Below are 16,792 nucleotides of genomic sequence, written 5' to 3'. Positions count from 1 at the left end.
AGAGGTTGGTGTGTGCTAGGGATGTGTGAAGGTCTACAGGTGCCACGCAGGTAAAAGCTAGGACGTGTTAGGGGCAGGCACAAGTTGGTGTACGTTAGATGTGTGCAGAGTGTGTGAGATGGGTTAAGTGTGGGTAGGGGTGTGCTAAGTGATGGCGTGAATGGTGAGTGTTGGATGATAGCACGGGCAAGGGTGTAGGTGTAATGGCATGGGAAGGGATGTGGGTGTGATAGTGCAGTTAGGGATGAGAAAGACGATTGTAGGCGCCAATGTGAGAGGTAAAGGGTGCGAGAATGTGAGGGTGTAAGGGTAAATACTAAACGCGAGCATGGGTGAGAGGCAGTGAAGGCATAGAGGAGTGTTGGGCGTGGGTGCGGGCGAGGGCACGAGAGATGGACGCTGTGGGAGTGTGAAGCTGTAAGGGTACGGGAGTGTGAGCGTGTAAGGGTAAATACTAAGAATGGGCATGGGTGAGAGGGAGTAAAGGCGAGGGCAGGAGTGCAAGGGGACGAGAGTGTGGAGGCGCTGGCAGGAGTGCAAAGGAAGTTAAGGCATAGAAGGCATGAGAGAATGTTGGGAGCAACCATTAAACAAGGGTGGAACACTCAAAAGTACCTAAAATTGTAAAAAAAATACACATTTAATGAATTACAATAATAGTCTCATATTTGGACCAAATGACCAAAATACCCCTAAGCATTTTTCAAAAATGACAAAACCGTCCCTCCATGAGGGGCCTCTTGCTATTATTAGTCTTCATGAGTTTTTCTCAGACATCTATAATGGTAATTCGGGTGATCAATCGTCGTAGAATCGATCGATGCTTGAACTATTGTGAACATTTGATACCCTTTGATCGTCTTGAAATAGATTGTTTAGGAAGAACCCAAAATCCGGCCAAGTCAATAAACTTTGCAATTCTTCAACCATCAATATGATTATAATCTATGACATTCCAAATCTTCATTTTCATCACAAATCAAAGAGGACACTATCACAACCATTTTGCAGTAAATGTCATCTGTTTTGGTCTCCATTTGAGCGTATTCCAAATTTGGGAAGTCACTTGAAAATAGGATTCCAGTGATCAAAAAAGTGTCATCTTCGACCACAAAATTCGTGTTATCCGGCCTTCGATCATACATAGAACTTGTGCCTAACTATAGCTCTTCGAAGCACGGTCTTAATGGACCCATACTTGCGACCATCCAACATTGGGATCTTCAGCTATGCCTCCCAAAGAATTGGATGTTCTCTTATATAAAATCTGAATTTTCATGTTTCTGTGCCCATCTTCTCTCTAGAAATTCTCTCATTTCAGGTCACGTCATGATGCATGCCTTATGTCAAAACGATCGGGTTGTCAAGATCTAGCTCGTGTTCAAATTTGAGCTTAACTAGACTCAAAACGAGCAAGTTATGATCATTTGAAAATCTTACCAAAATGCTAAAACACTAGTTTGTTGTGGCTGCACCGCAATAGTGTAAAACCCACCCTTTTATGGTACATTAGGCCAAGAATGGTCATGGAGGGTCCGATTGAGCCAAAATTTGATATTTAGGGGTTTTTGATGTTCTTAATGTAATGGCAGTGGTCTGGTACTGTTTAGAGACTCAAAAAAATAAGGTTGTAGTTGTATGGTCCATTTTTAGCATGATAGGAACTAGATCTGAAAATCAAGTTTCATCCTGATCATGTCAAAACTTATCAGAACGTGACGAAACTTTCTATGTCTCCATAGGATATCCCAAACTACCCTCTCGTGTAATTTGAAGCCATTCTGACACTTCTTTAGAGGTCGCCCAATTTTAGGCTTATTATTAAAGTGCTCCAGTGGTCTGGCGGTATCTTTGGTACCATTGAGACCAAGTTATTACTAACTCTCTCCTTATTCGCATTAGGAATATAAGTACATCAAAAATGATGTATAACAATAACTTGTATGTTAGTAGGATGAGCTATGCTCTTAATGTTGTTTTTGGATTATATTTAAGTAGTATTTTATATACAGGGGCACTCTTGATAGATACACTTACATAAGTGTAGAAGTGAGGCCGCTTCCTATGAGATAGACTCGTCTTTAGAGTACTTATGAAATCGGGATATAATTATAAGGCCCAAAACGTGCTGGCAACTAAAAAGACACCAGGATTGAATATTGTTTGTGAGTTATACTATCGGTCTGTTAGATAAGCAACCTACTTCAAAGTTATACACTACCACGATACTTGATGGACTTTGTAATGTACACTCTAAGTGAAATTTTAAATCGAAAGATACTTTCATGGTATGCAAATAATAAGTTTCTTATTTTTTCTTATTATTTTGAAATAGTGGAGGAAATTGTTAGTATTTTTTGTTTGAAAAAATGCTTAAGTGTATTTCAAAACAACTTTGATTTTATTGTTCTTTCCTAATTGCTTTGTAGAGAGAGAAAGATGTGGGTTTGAGTCCTATATTGAAGAGGATAGAGTTTATTGAGTTGTATTTAAGAGCACACATTTCCATACAATAAACTATAAGTACAAAAGAAAGAGAAGGTGCATGTACAGAGCACGCAAAGCATGCGACGTGCACACGCGCATGCATGTGCGTGTGCACAAACGAGGGCAAGAGTGCAAGGGTGCTTGATGGCGCACCTTGCACTTCGCACACTTACATTGGTGCATGAGGTGCCCCTCGCACGTGTACAGGTCAAGCTCATGGCTCATTATATTTTTATGATCCCAGCTTGTAGAGGGATCCAACGGTCATCTAGTCGGTAATACATGTGGGACATCCAATGGTCATCTAAGCATCGACGCATGAGGCGCCCCTCGCCGAGCACGTGTGAGTAGTGCTCGTGGCTCATTATCTTTTTGTGGGCCCGACTCATAGGGGGATCCAACTGTCATCTAGACATTAATACGTATGGGACAGATAACTGTCATCTAGTCGTTGATGTATGTAAGACATCCAGCGGTCATCTAGCCATTGATGAGATGGAAGCTAGTAACAACAGCCTTCAAGTGCATGTAACTTGTAGCTGTTGAGGTGCATGTAAATGTAACTTGTAGCTGTTGGGTGGGGCATGTAACTACCTCAATACTAAACGGGTAGCCTCTAGGTGCTCTTTAAGAAAGGGCCTCGTACCCATACGAGCTGTACACTTAAAACAATTTTTTAGCCTCTCAACAACACATTATTATCTGCAATTCCAACAAGCAAACTAGTAGGCCAACTCTCTCTACTCGATTTTGTCTCTTTCTCTCTCTGAACTATCAAGACTCTGGTGTTTAGTGTGTGGGTTCCAAGCTCAGGTGCATAAAGCTTAAGAACATTGTAAAAGACCTATTTGTTGCCCTTCTTATGCACATCAAATACTATAACGAAGGGGGCAAATATCATCTTGAGATAGCGCTCCTGCGTGCCCGAAAGCAAGAAGAGTTCGAGATCTAATTTTTAACCTCCCAAAAATGTTAGGATGAAAACCGGCTAGAATGACCACGAACCGACCGGTTGTATAGCTAACCGAGCGATGCTTTAGCTAACCAGACCAATTTGTTAAAAAACATTGAAATAACAGAAATAACATCTGTTACATAACAATCCACCGTTATTTGTAGCAGTGACCGATATATTATAAAGAACCTATGAGTCTTCGTTTGATTTGTTTTTAATTCATTTTTTTTTATTTTTTCAACATTTTTCAAACTTTTCCAATCAATTATTAATTGAAATTATTGATTTAATTATATAAAACGACCGATTGCAACAGGAAACACATCGAAAATTGATTATTTTTTTGTGGCCTTTTCTTTTCATATTTTCAAAAAAATCTGCCATATTGGCATATTGTGGCCTCGTTTTTTGGAATTTTATCAATCAAAATATATGGCTTTTATAGATAATATAGTTACTCAGTAGATTCTACTCCTAATTTAATACAAAATCTGAGATTGGGAACTCGATTTTATATGATTAGGGCGTCGACTCAGTTTTTCTGAACTAAGTTGAAAGAATTTGCCATACTACATGTTGTGGCCTCGTTTTTGGATTTTTATCAATCAAAATCTATGGCTTTTGTAGATAATAGAGCTAGTCAGTAGATTCCACTTTTAATTTCATTGAAAAACTGAGATTTGGAGCTCGATTTTGAGTGATTAGGTTATGGACTCAATTTTTCTGAACTGAGTTGAAAAAATCCTCCATATTCCAGATTGTGGGCTCATTTTTTTGTTTTTTATGAAATAAAATCTAGGGCTTTTGTAGACCACAGAGTTAATCAAAAGATTCAAGTCCTAATTTCATTGAAAATCCAAGATTTGGTGATCGATCTTGATAGATTAGGGTATCAACTTAGTTTTTTCTGAACTGAGTTGAAAAACATCCTCCAACCGCTCGATTTTGTGCTCGATTTGGTGATCAATTTTTACAGCTGAGATCACAGATATGAATTTCATTTGACTTTTCATTTAGTATTTTTTTTAGAGAAAATTACATAAATATCCATTATACTTTACGTTATTACGGATACACCAAATAGTGTGCGTCATTACACAGCTATCCGTTTTTCACCTTTCATAACGCTATTTTTTAAAAAGATAATTTTGCCCATTTTTGGATATTCAACATCCGAATTTATAAAATTTTTGGATGTTCAACATCCGAGAAAAGGCTTGAATAAAAACATTCAATTTACTATTTTTGGATGTTGAACATCCGAAAATACGTGATAGTGTATTTCACTTGGTCTTCTCAAAAAAAATCAAACCACCGTATACCTTTTTGCCACTGGATGTGTAATACCCAGGACTCAAATGACCACCAGATGGAGAATGAAGGTCCATGATTCGATCTTTAGGCAAAATAAGGCCTGTATACACTGCAAAATTTGCTGAAGTCCATGAATAGGCCTGAACATTAACACCCCATTTCTCAGAATCCAAGTCAAAAGCAGCTAGCGCTCTTTCACAACAGAGAAGTTCGATTTGATCGATGAATTGGTTTCCCCCATAATACTTAGCACCAGGCAAACCCTCTGAATACTTGTTCGTAAGGTGACTCCCTAAAGCTTCTAGAATAGCTTGACACACAAAATTCTCGGAAACCCTCTGAATCCCTTTCCATTGTCTCTGCTTCTCCTTCTCCATGAGAGCCCATAGATCAGGATCAATCGTGGCTAAAGGTTGCTTTCCCCAATCCCTAACTGCCATTCTCCTGGCTTCTAAATCCATAGGCGATGATGAACATGATTCATGTTGGTGCCTTTTCTGAGCAGAAACCACAGAGCCCTCCCTGTCTCTTCTTCTCTTCAAGTACATGGCGTAACCCAATATGCTGAATTCTTCTTCTTTCTGTTCCTCCACTTTTGTGTCTTCCACACAATTGCCGGAATTGCTATAATCAGATTGCTCAAACAGCTGCAATGGTATCGAGGAAGCAGAATTCGATGACTGATCATTTGGATGTTGAACATCCAAAAATGGGCAGCGTTGGCGTTTTTTTAAAATGACGTTATGGAAGATAAAAAACGGATAGTTGTGTAATAATGAAACTATTTGATGTAACCGTAATGACGTAAACTATAACGGATTTCTTCATAATTTTTTCTTTTTTTTAATATAATTTTTTAGTTGCTCGAGTATTTGTTCACCACTTTATTTTACTAAAAAATTAATTATGCAAAAAAGTATTTTTTAAACTTGAAATAACATACTCAAAATGCCTTGTTTGTAAACATTATAAGCTGGTTCCCATTTTGATTTTTTTTAAATGATGGGTTTTAGTTTTTATTGTAAAAAATGAACGTTTCTTTAAAAAATTATACATGTTTTTATGTACTCCCTGCCCCTTGAATGCAAACTATTACCTCTTTTGGCTGTAATATCCTCAATCATATTACTGAACTATATGTAACGTAAGTGCTCACGTCAAGTAAATGTTTTGATCGATTTCGATTGAATCTCGTGATTAATTTACATGGAAATTGACCATTTGTGCTGCTGCTTTTATATAAGGAAAAAAAACCAGTGTTCTTTTTGTTAGTTTGATCTAGTGATTTAAAAAATGGATGGGCGGCCCAGATTGGGCATCCCAAAAATACATCCGGATCAGTGGATTGACATTTTGGATCGAGAATTGATAAGATTCAACATTAAACAAAATTTAAGAGAATTATTGAAAATCAGTACAACTATTATTTTTTAAGAATCCAATAAAAAATGAGCGTACTACATTAATATCTTTTATTTTTTACATCAATAAGCTAATATCGAGATGTTCTTTCCTTGTATGAAGATTTTCATCAAACATTTATTAAAACCTAACTAATTACAATATTAGACATTGAAATTAGAATTATTGGTTTGTATTTTATTATTTTATCATCACTTTACTGTACAAATAAGAATAAATTTGAAATTTGTTTTATAATACCATATAATTTAAAAATCTAATTTACAACTATAACAAAAAATAATACATTGCATAATATACATAATAAATAGTACCTAATATTTAACATTGCTTGTAAATATAGGGTTCTTTCCTACTTATTTATTATTTTCTTTTTTGAAATTTAATTTAGTATTTTTTTAAAATAGCTAAAAAAACTAGAAATCACAAAAAAAAAAAAAAAAAAAAAAAAAAAAAAAAAAGCAAAACAAAACAAAACAAAACAAAACAAACGAAACAAAACAAAAAACAGAAAACAAAAAACAGAAAACAAAAACAAAACAAAAAAAAACAAAACAAAAAAAAACAAAACAAAAAAAAACAAAACAAAAAAAAACAAAACAAAACAATACAAAACAAAACAATACAAAACAAAACAAAAAAAAACAAAACAAAAAAAAAAAACAAAACAAAACAAAAAACAAAGCCTAAATAGTAAATTGATAATATACATAATACAAGACTACCTAATATCTCACAAAATTATTTTAGATATTCAAGATAAAATTAATTATCATCTACAAAAGCTCTCAAATAATTAATAGTGCATCAAAGTTCATTTAAAAACATTAAACTTTTAGAGTTTGTGTAGTAACTTTATGTTAAAAATAATATGAATTTTTTGTGGAGATTTTTCTAGTCGAGATTGAACCTTGATTCCAACTCATTTAATAAACTCTACAACCATTGTTTATCCCAACATATATGGAGTCAATCTAACACCATTTAATAAATTTTTCAACCATTATTTATCCCAACACAATTACTATTACTTATCCCAATATTTATACGCTCAATAAAGCACCACTTAAATAACTCGTTAACCATTATTTATCCCAACACAGTAGCAGCGGCTAGAGAGAGACTGATAAAGATATCCCACATCGAATATTTGGAAGAAATCATAATTTAAATTTAGTAGAATGGTGAGATCACGCGTGCGCGGTGTGGGATTGAGATGGCGTGCGACATGTGTTAAGGTCATATACAATGCACGTGGTGGATGGGCTTCGCAATTAGGACTTTTTGGGGTAAGTCAAGAGACTCGTTTAAAGCAGTTGTGGCTAAAAAAGAGGCGCGTAAGTAGATGAGTCACATTTGTTACACAATCCATGATGTCACGTATACCGAATCTCAATAGAAAACGGTCGAATCTTGTTTTATGGCCGGACGGACTGGCCGATACCCGGTTTCATATTGGATCGTAGAGTTTTTAAACACTGGTTTGATCAAACATTTCGCATGAAAACAATCGAATATGATATATGATTATTTAACTTATCCGGATCACCTGAGTTTTGGATCGAATCATCAATTTTTTAAACACTTGTTTGATCAAACATTTCGCATGAAAACAATTGAATATGATATATGATTGTTTTCAAAGCATTTGATTACATTTGTAGTAGATTAATGATCCTTTCGGATGGTGTATTTGATCAATAAAGTTATTTCAAAGCTTATCAAATGGTTACTGCTTTATTAGCAATAGCAGTGGTGTCCCAGAAAAAATAGTTTGTCAAATTTTGCTTGTTAATTATTGACTAATATGTTATTGGTTTTCTGAACAAAGTATTGATCTAATTCATCTTGAGAGACAACCTTTAGTTTATAATGTCGTATTCTATTTTTTAATAGAAGATAAAATCTTTTTTGGGGTAATTAGATGTTTTGGGTATGCACTATGTTATCAGTGGATTTTTTTCTTATTCTGTGAGGTCTATATCACTAAAGAGATTTATATGCATGAATGACATGCTCGTCAGTACGTCCATGTTCCCCTTTTGATAATTCACATATTTTCACGCATATCTATATCATGTGATTAACTGTTGGAGGGATTGCGTACTTCTTATATATTAGCGACTTAGGGACAAATGTCCAAAGAGCCTAATTTTATACTGTTGAAAATTTTGAGGGAAGAGATGGACCCACTTTTAGGATTAGTGGCAGTGTCCTGAGATTATCGATCGTAAAGATCAAGTTTTTACCAGAACTGTGAGAATTTTGTAAATTTGTGTGTACTTCTCCATGGCCATGAAACCCTTCTTAAATAGCGATGGAGGAGGCCGTTCTCCAACGTTCGGCTTCCGCCTGAAATCTCTGAGAAAACGTAGCCCTGTAATCTTGAGAAGTGGGTGGTTACTTTCTAACTGTTAGATAACTGCACTTTTGTTCTCCAAAAAGCCTCATTTTTAGTGATAAGTATTAAATTATAAGAGAAATAAATGTTGCACGTTTAAAGACCCCATGGCCACACACATGCACCAACATCTTCCACTTGGCTATGAAGGTCAGATATATTATCATAAAGTCTTTACCACTTAATGAATTTAACATTTATGTGCATATTTTTGTGATGAGGCTTTCACGCAAGTGCGATTATATAACAAAAAAAATATACAAAGTCATGCCATGGTTTTTCACGTTGATGCGGTTTTTCCTCTCATGGCCAAGACATCAAAAAATATCCTATTTGGGAGTTCCTGACTTAAATATTTCTAAGTCTCATCAAAGCTACACTCTTTGATAATATTTCTGTACTCAATCCCTTTGTTAAAGGGTTCACAATCATATCTGAAGATAGCAAATCCCTTTGTTAAAGGGTTCACAATCATTATTTTCAATAATATCATAAATATAATGATAATCAATTCTAATGTGCTTACCTTTGAAACTATAAGCTTCATTTCTAATTGATGAAATAACAGCTTGATTATGACAAAAAAATTTAACAGGTCTGTCGGCTATATCCAGCTTCAAATCATTTATGAAGCGTTTAATCCAGACTGCATAAGTTGTAGCAATGCTACAAGCAATATACTCGGCTTCCATATTATACCGAGCTACACAATATTGTTTCTTACTAGACCAAGAAACAAATCCACCTCCAAAGAGGAATACAATTCCTGAAGTCGATTTTCTATCATCAAGGTCTCTTGCAAAATCTGCATCAGAGTACCTAGTAACCTCTAAGTTGTCAGTTTGGAAGCACAACTTGTAATTTTTAGTTTTTTGAATATATCTGAATATCATTTTTACAGCTTGCCAATGAGTCATCCCAGGATTACTCTGAAATCTACTTACAAGACCATATGCATGACTCAAATCAGGTCTTGTACACAACATGACATAATTTATGCATCCTACAGCTTGAGCATATGGAATTCTTTTCATTTCAGCTTTGTCGTTATCATTTAATGGACACATTTTCTTTGATAATTTCAAGCCTTTACAAACAGGTGTATCTATGGTCTTACAATTTTCTATCTTAAACATCTTTAAAACACTTTCTAAATAATTTTCTTGAGATAAACATAGAAGACATGAACTTTTATCTCTTGTTATCTTAATGCCCAATACATATGAGGCTTCTCCCATATCTTTCATCTCAAAATGAGAACTTAGTCATGATTTGGTATGGTTAATCATGCCAATATCATTACTGGCTATCAAAATATCATCCACATATAGTGACAATATAACAAAAGTGCTCCCACTATAACCTATTGGCTATATAACTAATTTCAGTTATTATATTATGAAAAGTAAAATACCATTGCCTAGAAGACTGTTTTAGACCATGTAAAGATTTCTTAAATTTATATACTTCGTCTTCTTGGTTTTTAATTACATATCCTTCTGGTTGTTTCATGTATATATCTTCTTTTAATTCTCCATTTAATAAAGCTATTTTGACATCCATCTGAAATAATTCTAAATCATAACATGCAACTAATGCAAAGATGATCTTAATAGATGAAAATTTGGCTACTGGAGAATATTTTACATAATCTATGCCCTCCCTTTAGGTAAATCCTTTAGCTACCAACCTAGTTTTATATTTATCAATGAATCCATTTGTATTAAGCTTTTTCTTTATGACCCATTTGCAACCGATGGCTTTTCTATCTTTAGGGAGGTCCACCAACTCCTAGATTTGATTTCTTTTAATAAAATCAAGTTCATCATCCATGGCTTGAGTCCACTTAGCTGAGTCATGTGAGCTAATAGCTTTACTGTAGCTTCGAGGTTCATCTATTGTATCATCACTCATTGAATAGTAATTATCTTCATTGATAAATACATAAAATTCTTCTAAAATCGTAGGTGGGCCTCTAGTTCTTTTAGGCCTATCTGGTATACTTGATTCAATTGAATCATTCTCACCAAATGTAGAGGGAGTATGAGAAACAGGGTCTTCTAGACCCTTATCTTTGTCAATTTCATGTAGGTCAATAAGCTTATTTAAAATATTTCCATCATTTATATTTTCTAAGAAATGAGCATCACGACTCTCTACTAATGATCTAGTATCATGGTTATAGAATCTATACCTTTTAGAATTTTTTGAATAGCCTATAAAAGAGCATTTTATAGTTTTACTTTGTAATTTATCTCTATTTTATGGTGGTATAAGCACCTGTGCCTAAGAACCTCAAACTTTCAAGATAGTAAGGTCAGGTTTCCTACCTGTCCATAATTCATATGAGGTCAAGTCTATAGATTTAGTTGGAACACGATTAATGATATGTATTGTAGTGTTGAGAGCCTCACCCCAAAAATGAGGTGATAAATTTGAATGGCTCATCATGGACCTAACCATGTCCATTAGAGTTCTATTTCTCATTTTGTTGTGGTGTATATGACATAGTCATTTGGTGAATTATACCATGCGCCTTACAAAATTTAAAAAATAAGGCGGAGTAATATCCACCTCCTCTATCTGTTCGAAGAATTTTAATATGTCCACTTAACTGATTATCTACCTCATCTTTATAGTCTTTAAATGTTTCTAATGCATCTGATTTCTTACTAATTAAGTATATATATCCAAAACGTGAATAATCGTCTATAAATCTTATGAAATATTTCATACCTCTATGTGTTTTCACATTTAATGGGCCACATATATCAGAGTGAACAATATTAGGTAGTTCACTAGATCTTTTCCCTTTAGGGAAAGGCTTCTCAGTTAATTTACCAAAAATACATAGCTCGCATGTTTTGAACACAATTTTTCCTAAATTGAGGAGCAAGCCTCTTTTAACCATTTAATTCATTTTGTCTTTATTTATATATTCTAATCTTAAGTTCCATAAATATGGATCATCCATACACATAAAAGCATCAATATAACCATAAAATGATGAACTTTCATTAATATTCAATCGGTACAAATTATGAACTTTAGTACCGTACACCAAAGCTCTAGAATGCTTCCCAATGGTAACCCGACCAAACCTGAACCTTATTTCATAACCTTTGTCATCTAGCCTAGGGACATAAATCAAATTGCGTCTCATATTGAGCGCATACAACGTATCAATCAATAAGAGATTTGTTCCTCCTGGAGTACCAACACCTAGTACAACACAGTAGGTGTCATTTCCCATTTAAATCCGGTAGTTACCGGCTGCAATCTCTTCCAATTCTGTGAATCCGTCCTTGATCCCTGAGACATGTCGAGTGAAGGCTGACTCGGCCCACCAATTTCTCAGGTCATGATCGGCAATTATTGATTCTAGAACTACACATATCAAGTTATTTCTCTTATTTTGATTATTTCGAGTAGGGTTGTTATTTTGGTTCTTATTTTTATTTTTTAGCTTAGGACAATTAAACTTAATATGCCCAATTTCCTTACAATAAAAACAGGTCTTCTCAACCTTATTCTTTTGATTTTTAAAATTTCTACCATTTCCCTTATACATATTATTTTTCTGATAATTGAAAGGTTTCTTAGGGATATGAGAAGATGAACTTTGGGCAAAGTGGAGCTCATTTGACCTCTTCCTCATTCTTCTCTTAGCTTCAATACTAAGATGTATGGGAAGATTTAACATGGTTATCCCTTGTGCATTATGGTTCAATGCAATTATAACAGACTCCTAAGATGGAGGGAGACTGTTAAGGACAATGGATACTTACATGCGATCGGGGACTCGATTCCCAGCTGCAGCAAGGTCTTTGGCGAGCACTGTCATTTTATTGACATGTTCGGTCACTGAGTCTGTTTCTTTCATTTTGCAAGAATTGTATTTTTCTAACAACAATTGTATATGGGTCTCAAAAGTGGTCACATACTTTTCACATAGGCCACCCATCATACTTTGAGATGTGGTGTAATCCTCAAATACTCTAATTAAATCATCTTCTATAAAGCTCAACATAATAATTATAGCTACGTTGTCATCTTCTAACCATTTTTCAAGTCGCCTTCTAGCTTGACCATTGACTTTAGGCTCTAAAACTGGTCGTTCTGTTTCTAGGACATAATCTACCCTATCTTGAAAAAAAATATATTCAATTTTTCTTTTCCACATAGAAAAATTGGTCCCATTGAGTTTTTCAAGTTTGGATAGTTCTGACATAACTAGACTAGATATGATTTTAAATTTTTAGATGATACCTAAAAGTTGAAAAAAAATTAATTGTGTTTAAGAAAGGGTTGTCTGCTAGTTAACTCAATAGGTTTGCCGACTCTCAGGGAGCTGAAACCTCAAAAAAAAAATTTCTCAAACAGTTTATGTTCGCACTGCTGTGATGCAATAAAAAATTAATAAAGTAAGGCAACAACTACTTTATGTCAAATCTTTCATAAATATAAGTTACATAAATATATGAATATGTTTTAGCACCAGAGAGAGAGTCTACAGTGATATTTTGATATTTTCAACAAAAATATGGCACAAAAAATAAAGAATTCACAAAATCAAGAGCATGAAATTTTCTAACTTAAAAAGACCTAAGCATATGATAATTATGCAATGCAATGACAATTATTATGTAAATAAAATATGTAGTAAATTCCTAAATTATAAGCCACAAAAAAAAAATGCATGCAATTGACATAACAACCTTTTCTTGAATAGTTGTTGTGTGCAGTGGTTTAAAAAGCGGATCGGTGACCCAGATCGGGCATCTCAAAAACCCATCCGGATTGGTGAATCGACGATCCGGATCGGGAATCGGCTGAATCGGTCGGATTAAACCTTAAAAAATATCCAAAAAAATTATTAAAATTCATTATAAATGTTGGTTTTTATGAATTCAATAAGAAATTAGGGTACTCCATTAAGAATTTTCATTTCTTCGTATGAATATGCGAATATTGATATGTTCTTTCCCTGCATGAACTACTATTTACCATTTAATTTACATCATACAAAAGGATAAATATATAATTATCATGGATTAAGTATATCATCATACATGGACTACAATAAAGTATACAATTCGTAACATACGATCTAAAAATAAAATGACTGACGACGTCGTTCTTCATCTTGGTCACGCTGGTGCCATTGATTGAATTCGCGTGACAATTCATTGACTCGTTCTAAAAACGAATCATCCAAATTAGTGGGCACCTGACTATACCCAAATCCCTGAGTATTAGTGTTTTGTTGTGGTCCTAATCCAAAATCACCGAAGCTTGTCCATCCTTCATTCTCACCTACACTATCGTGCTCATCCCTACCCTATTGTTGTTGGGACTCGATATATGAATAATTTGGCTGGGATTTGATGGCCTCAGAATCATCATCTCTCTCACTTTCCCTTAGAGCCCCTTCCCACTCTCCCTCATTAGGTGCAATATCACCGACATCTCCTACGAATTGTGGATACGTTGGCGGGCTGCTTCCTCTTTCATGCTGCTCATCACCTTCTTCAATATCTTCCTCACTGATAGCCTCAAAGAACGCTCTCTTATGCAACACTGGCTCATCTTCTTCTACTACCCATTATTCTGTTGTGTCTGTGACAAATATTGCATCCAAGTCTATCGGCTCATAGTCTTCAAGCTTCCTTCTTATTTGTCGCTCTCGGAGGTTTAAGTTGTAATGAACGTAGATTAGTTTATGAAGCTTCTTCGAAGCGAGTCGATTCTTTCTAGCAGCGTGCAACCATTGGAACGTTCTTCAGTTTCGCTCACAGCCAGTAGCAGAACATGTCTGGGAGAGCACCTTGATTGCTATCCTCTTTAGGTGAGGTGCATCACTACCATATATCTCCCACCATTCAGCTGGATTAGAATGCAAAAAGCATTGTAAGGACAAGAACAATTCATAAGATTAAATATATGAATAAACAAAATATTAGTTAGGGGATAACCTAGATCCATCTTAGTTCGAAAATTCCTGACAAGTCTAGTTCCGAAGGATCTTATAGCATCCCTATACATAGTAAGCTAAAACAAAATATTTCGTTTTAACAACTCAATCAAGTTTTTACCCAAATATTAAATAATACATCTTGTATTGCTGCGACCTGGTTTCGATGGCTTCTTTCCAACCTGGCAATAATGTATCTGACCCATTCCATAATCTTGTGGGGGTGTTCAGGTGTCTAATAGAAAAATTTTGAGTTGAAGTAGTAACCTAGAAAATATATAGATAGAGAAATGTCATTTAAAATTTCATAAGAAAATAATTTATAATGAAACATTCTAATGATATAAATATGTATTTACCTGCATAATGAATTGGACGTCCAAATTTGGTGTTCCACCTTCTTTCTATAATCTCGATCACTTTACTAGCAAATCTACACTTCTCCCCAATAGCTGATTTGACCATCTCGATACCCCATAAAGGACACCCATGGTAGGTTTCTTGTTAGCATCCACCATTCTTAACACCGTGACCAAAGGGGTAGTGGTCTCTACGATACTGGAACATCGAGACCAGAACCTCCTATTTGAGACTATGCCGTCCACTTTTAGCCCGATACTGGACTTCGAGAGGCGATCATTTAACCATTCTTCACTGGTAAATAATCTCTTTAATGCACTTTCAGATTCCCGAATGGAGTCCACAGCCAAGTAAAATGTCGCAAAGCGGGTTATGGCAAGCCTGATTATCTGTTTTTTCTTAGACTATTCTCTAATTTATATATAAATCTTGACACCAACCTCACTTCCTGTAGAGTCTCCTTCACAATTTTGATCTCACCGATCTCCTCTAACATAAGATCGATGTTGTGTGCAGCACACGGGGTCCATACTAGATGCTTCCTCTTGTCCATCAATTTGTTGCCCACAGAAACACATGCATGCGCATTGTCCGTAATAAATTGGACTACATGCTTATCTCTCACCTCCTCCACTAACTGATCATATAGTCGTACATAGAATTTTGCATCCTTCTTCGTCCCTGATACGTCTTTGCTAGACAAAAAAGCTGCACCTTTTGGAGAATAGGCCAAGAAGTTTACAAACTCCTTTTTGCTAACTTTATTCAACCAACCATCACTCATGAGAGTAATGCATGTTCTTGGTCAACTCTGTTTATATTCTTCAATCCACTTTCTAACTTCCTCCACCTCTTCATCCAATATTGGCCCACTGAGCTCATATGTCGTCGGGGGTTTTACCCCGGGCCCGGCTCTCTGGATTGCGTTAACCATAGATGAAAAATATGGGCTATTGGCTACATCAAAGGGGATCCCTTTATCATAGAACCATTTTCCTATATATCTGCCTAACATGTTTCTCGTACCTTTCACCATGCCTTTGAGGGTCATCTATTCTAACTTAAGCATTTGAGAGAAATAGGTCTATACAACCATGACCTGCAAGACTGGCACTCCTAGGTAAGCTAGAAACCATTTCTTCCACGTCTGATTCCTCTTAATACATATTGCCACCAACCCCTCCATACATATTTGAGCTGGGCCCGCCATACATGCTCGAGCTGGGCCCGCCATACATATATGAACTAGGCCCACCATACATGCCCATGTCATAACCACCAGGCATTCGAAACCCGCGTTCCCTCTGGTATGTTTCATGTAAACTCATTCTTGTGGCCATCTCCAAGTTATTATTATATTGCTTTTCTGGATCATTCCCTCTTGATGGCGTATATAAACTAGTTATCTCCTCATCTATCCTTTGCTTTGCAATTTTTTTACCATTGGTGGCCTTCAAAAATACCGTCATCTGCTTTCTTACATTATTAGGGATACTATTGTACGCAGAAACATCTCCCTTAACCCCTGCGACGTGTTGCTTGAATCTATGTACCCCACTACTTATCACTCTTTGGCAGTAATTAAAAATAATTTTGTCTTTTTTGTTGGAATCAAGTCAGACCCACATGTTGCCACGTAGGGTCTTCCGCAGATCTTGCCATGGTTCGACTGAATGTAAAAGGTTAAAAATTAACCTGACAGTTCAACATGAAAAATAATCACCATGTGTAGTGATAATATGTAGGGGTAGTTCATGAAGTTATATTTATTGTTAATGCAAAATACTTCTATTGACAAAAATATTTTAATTCGTACTTGGAAAAATAATTTATTTATGCAACTTTGTAGATAAAAATAGCCTATATCAGTCACTACATA

The sequence above is a fragment of the Amborella trichopoda genome, chromosome 11 (genome assembly GCF_054954075.1).
Source record: "Amborella trichopoda isolate Santa Cruz 75 chromosome 11, AtrichopodaSantaCruz75HAP2 v2.0, whole genome shotgun sequence".
In the NCBI taxonomy this organism is placed as follows: Eukaryota; Viridiplantae; Streptophyta; class Magnoliopsida; order Amborellales; family Amborellaceae; genus Amborella; species Amborella trichopoda.
This window is presented reverse-complemented; position numbering follows the sequence as displayed.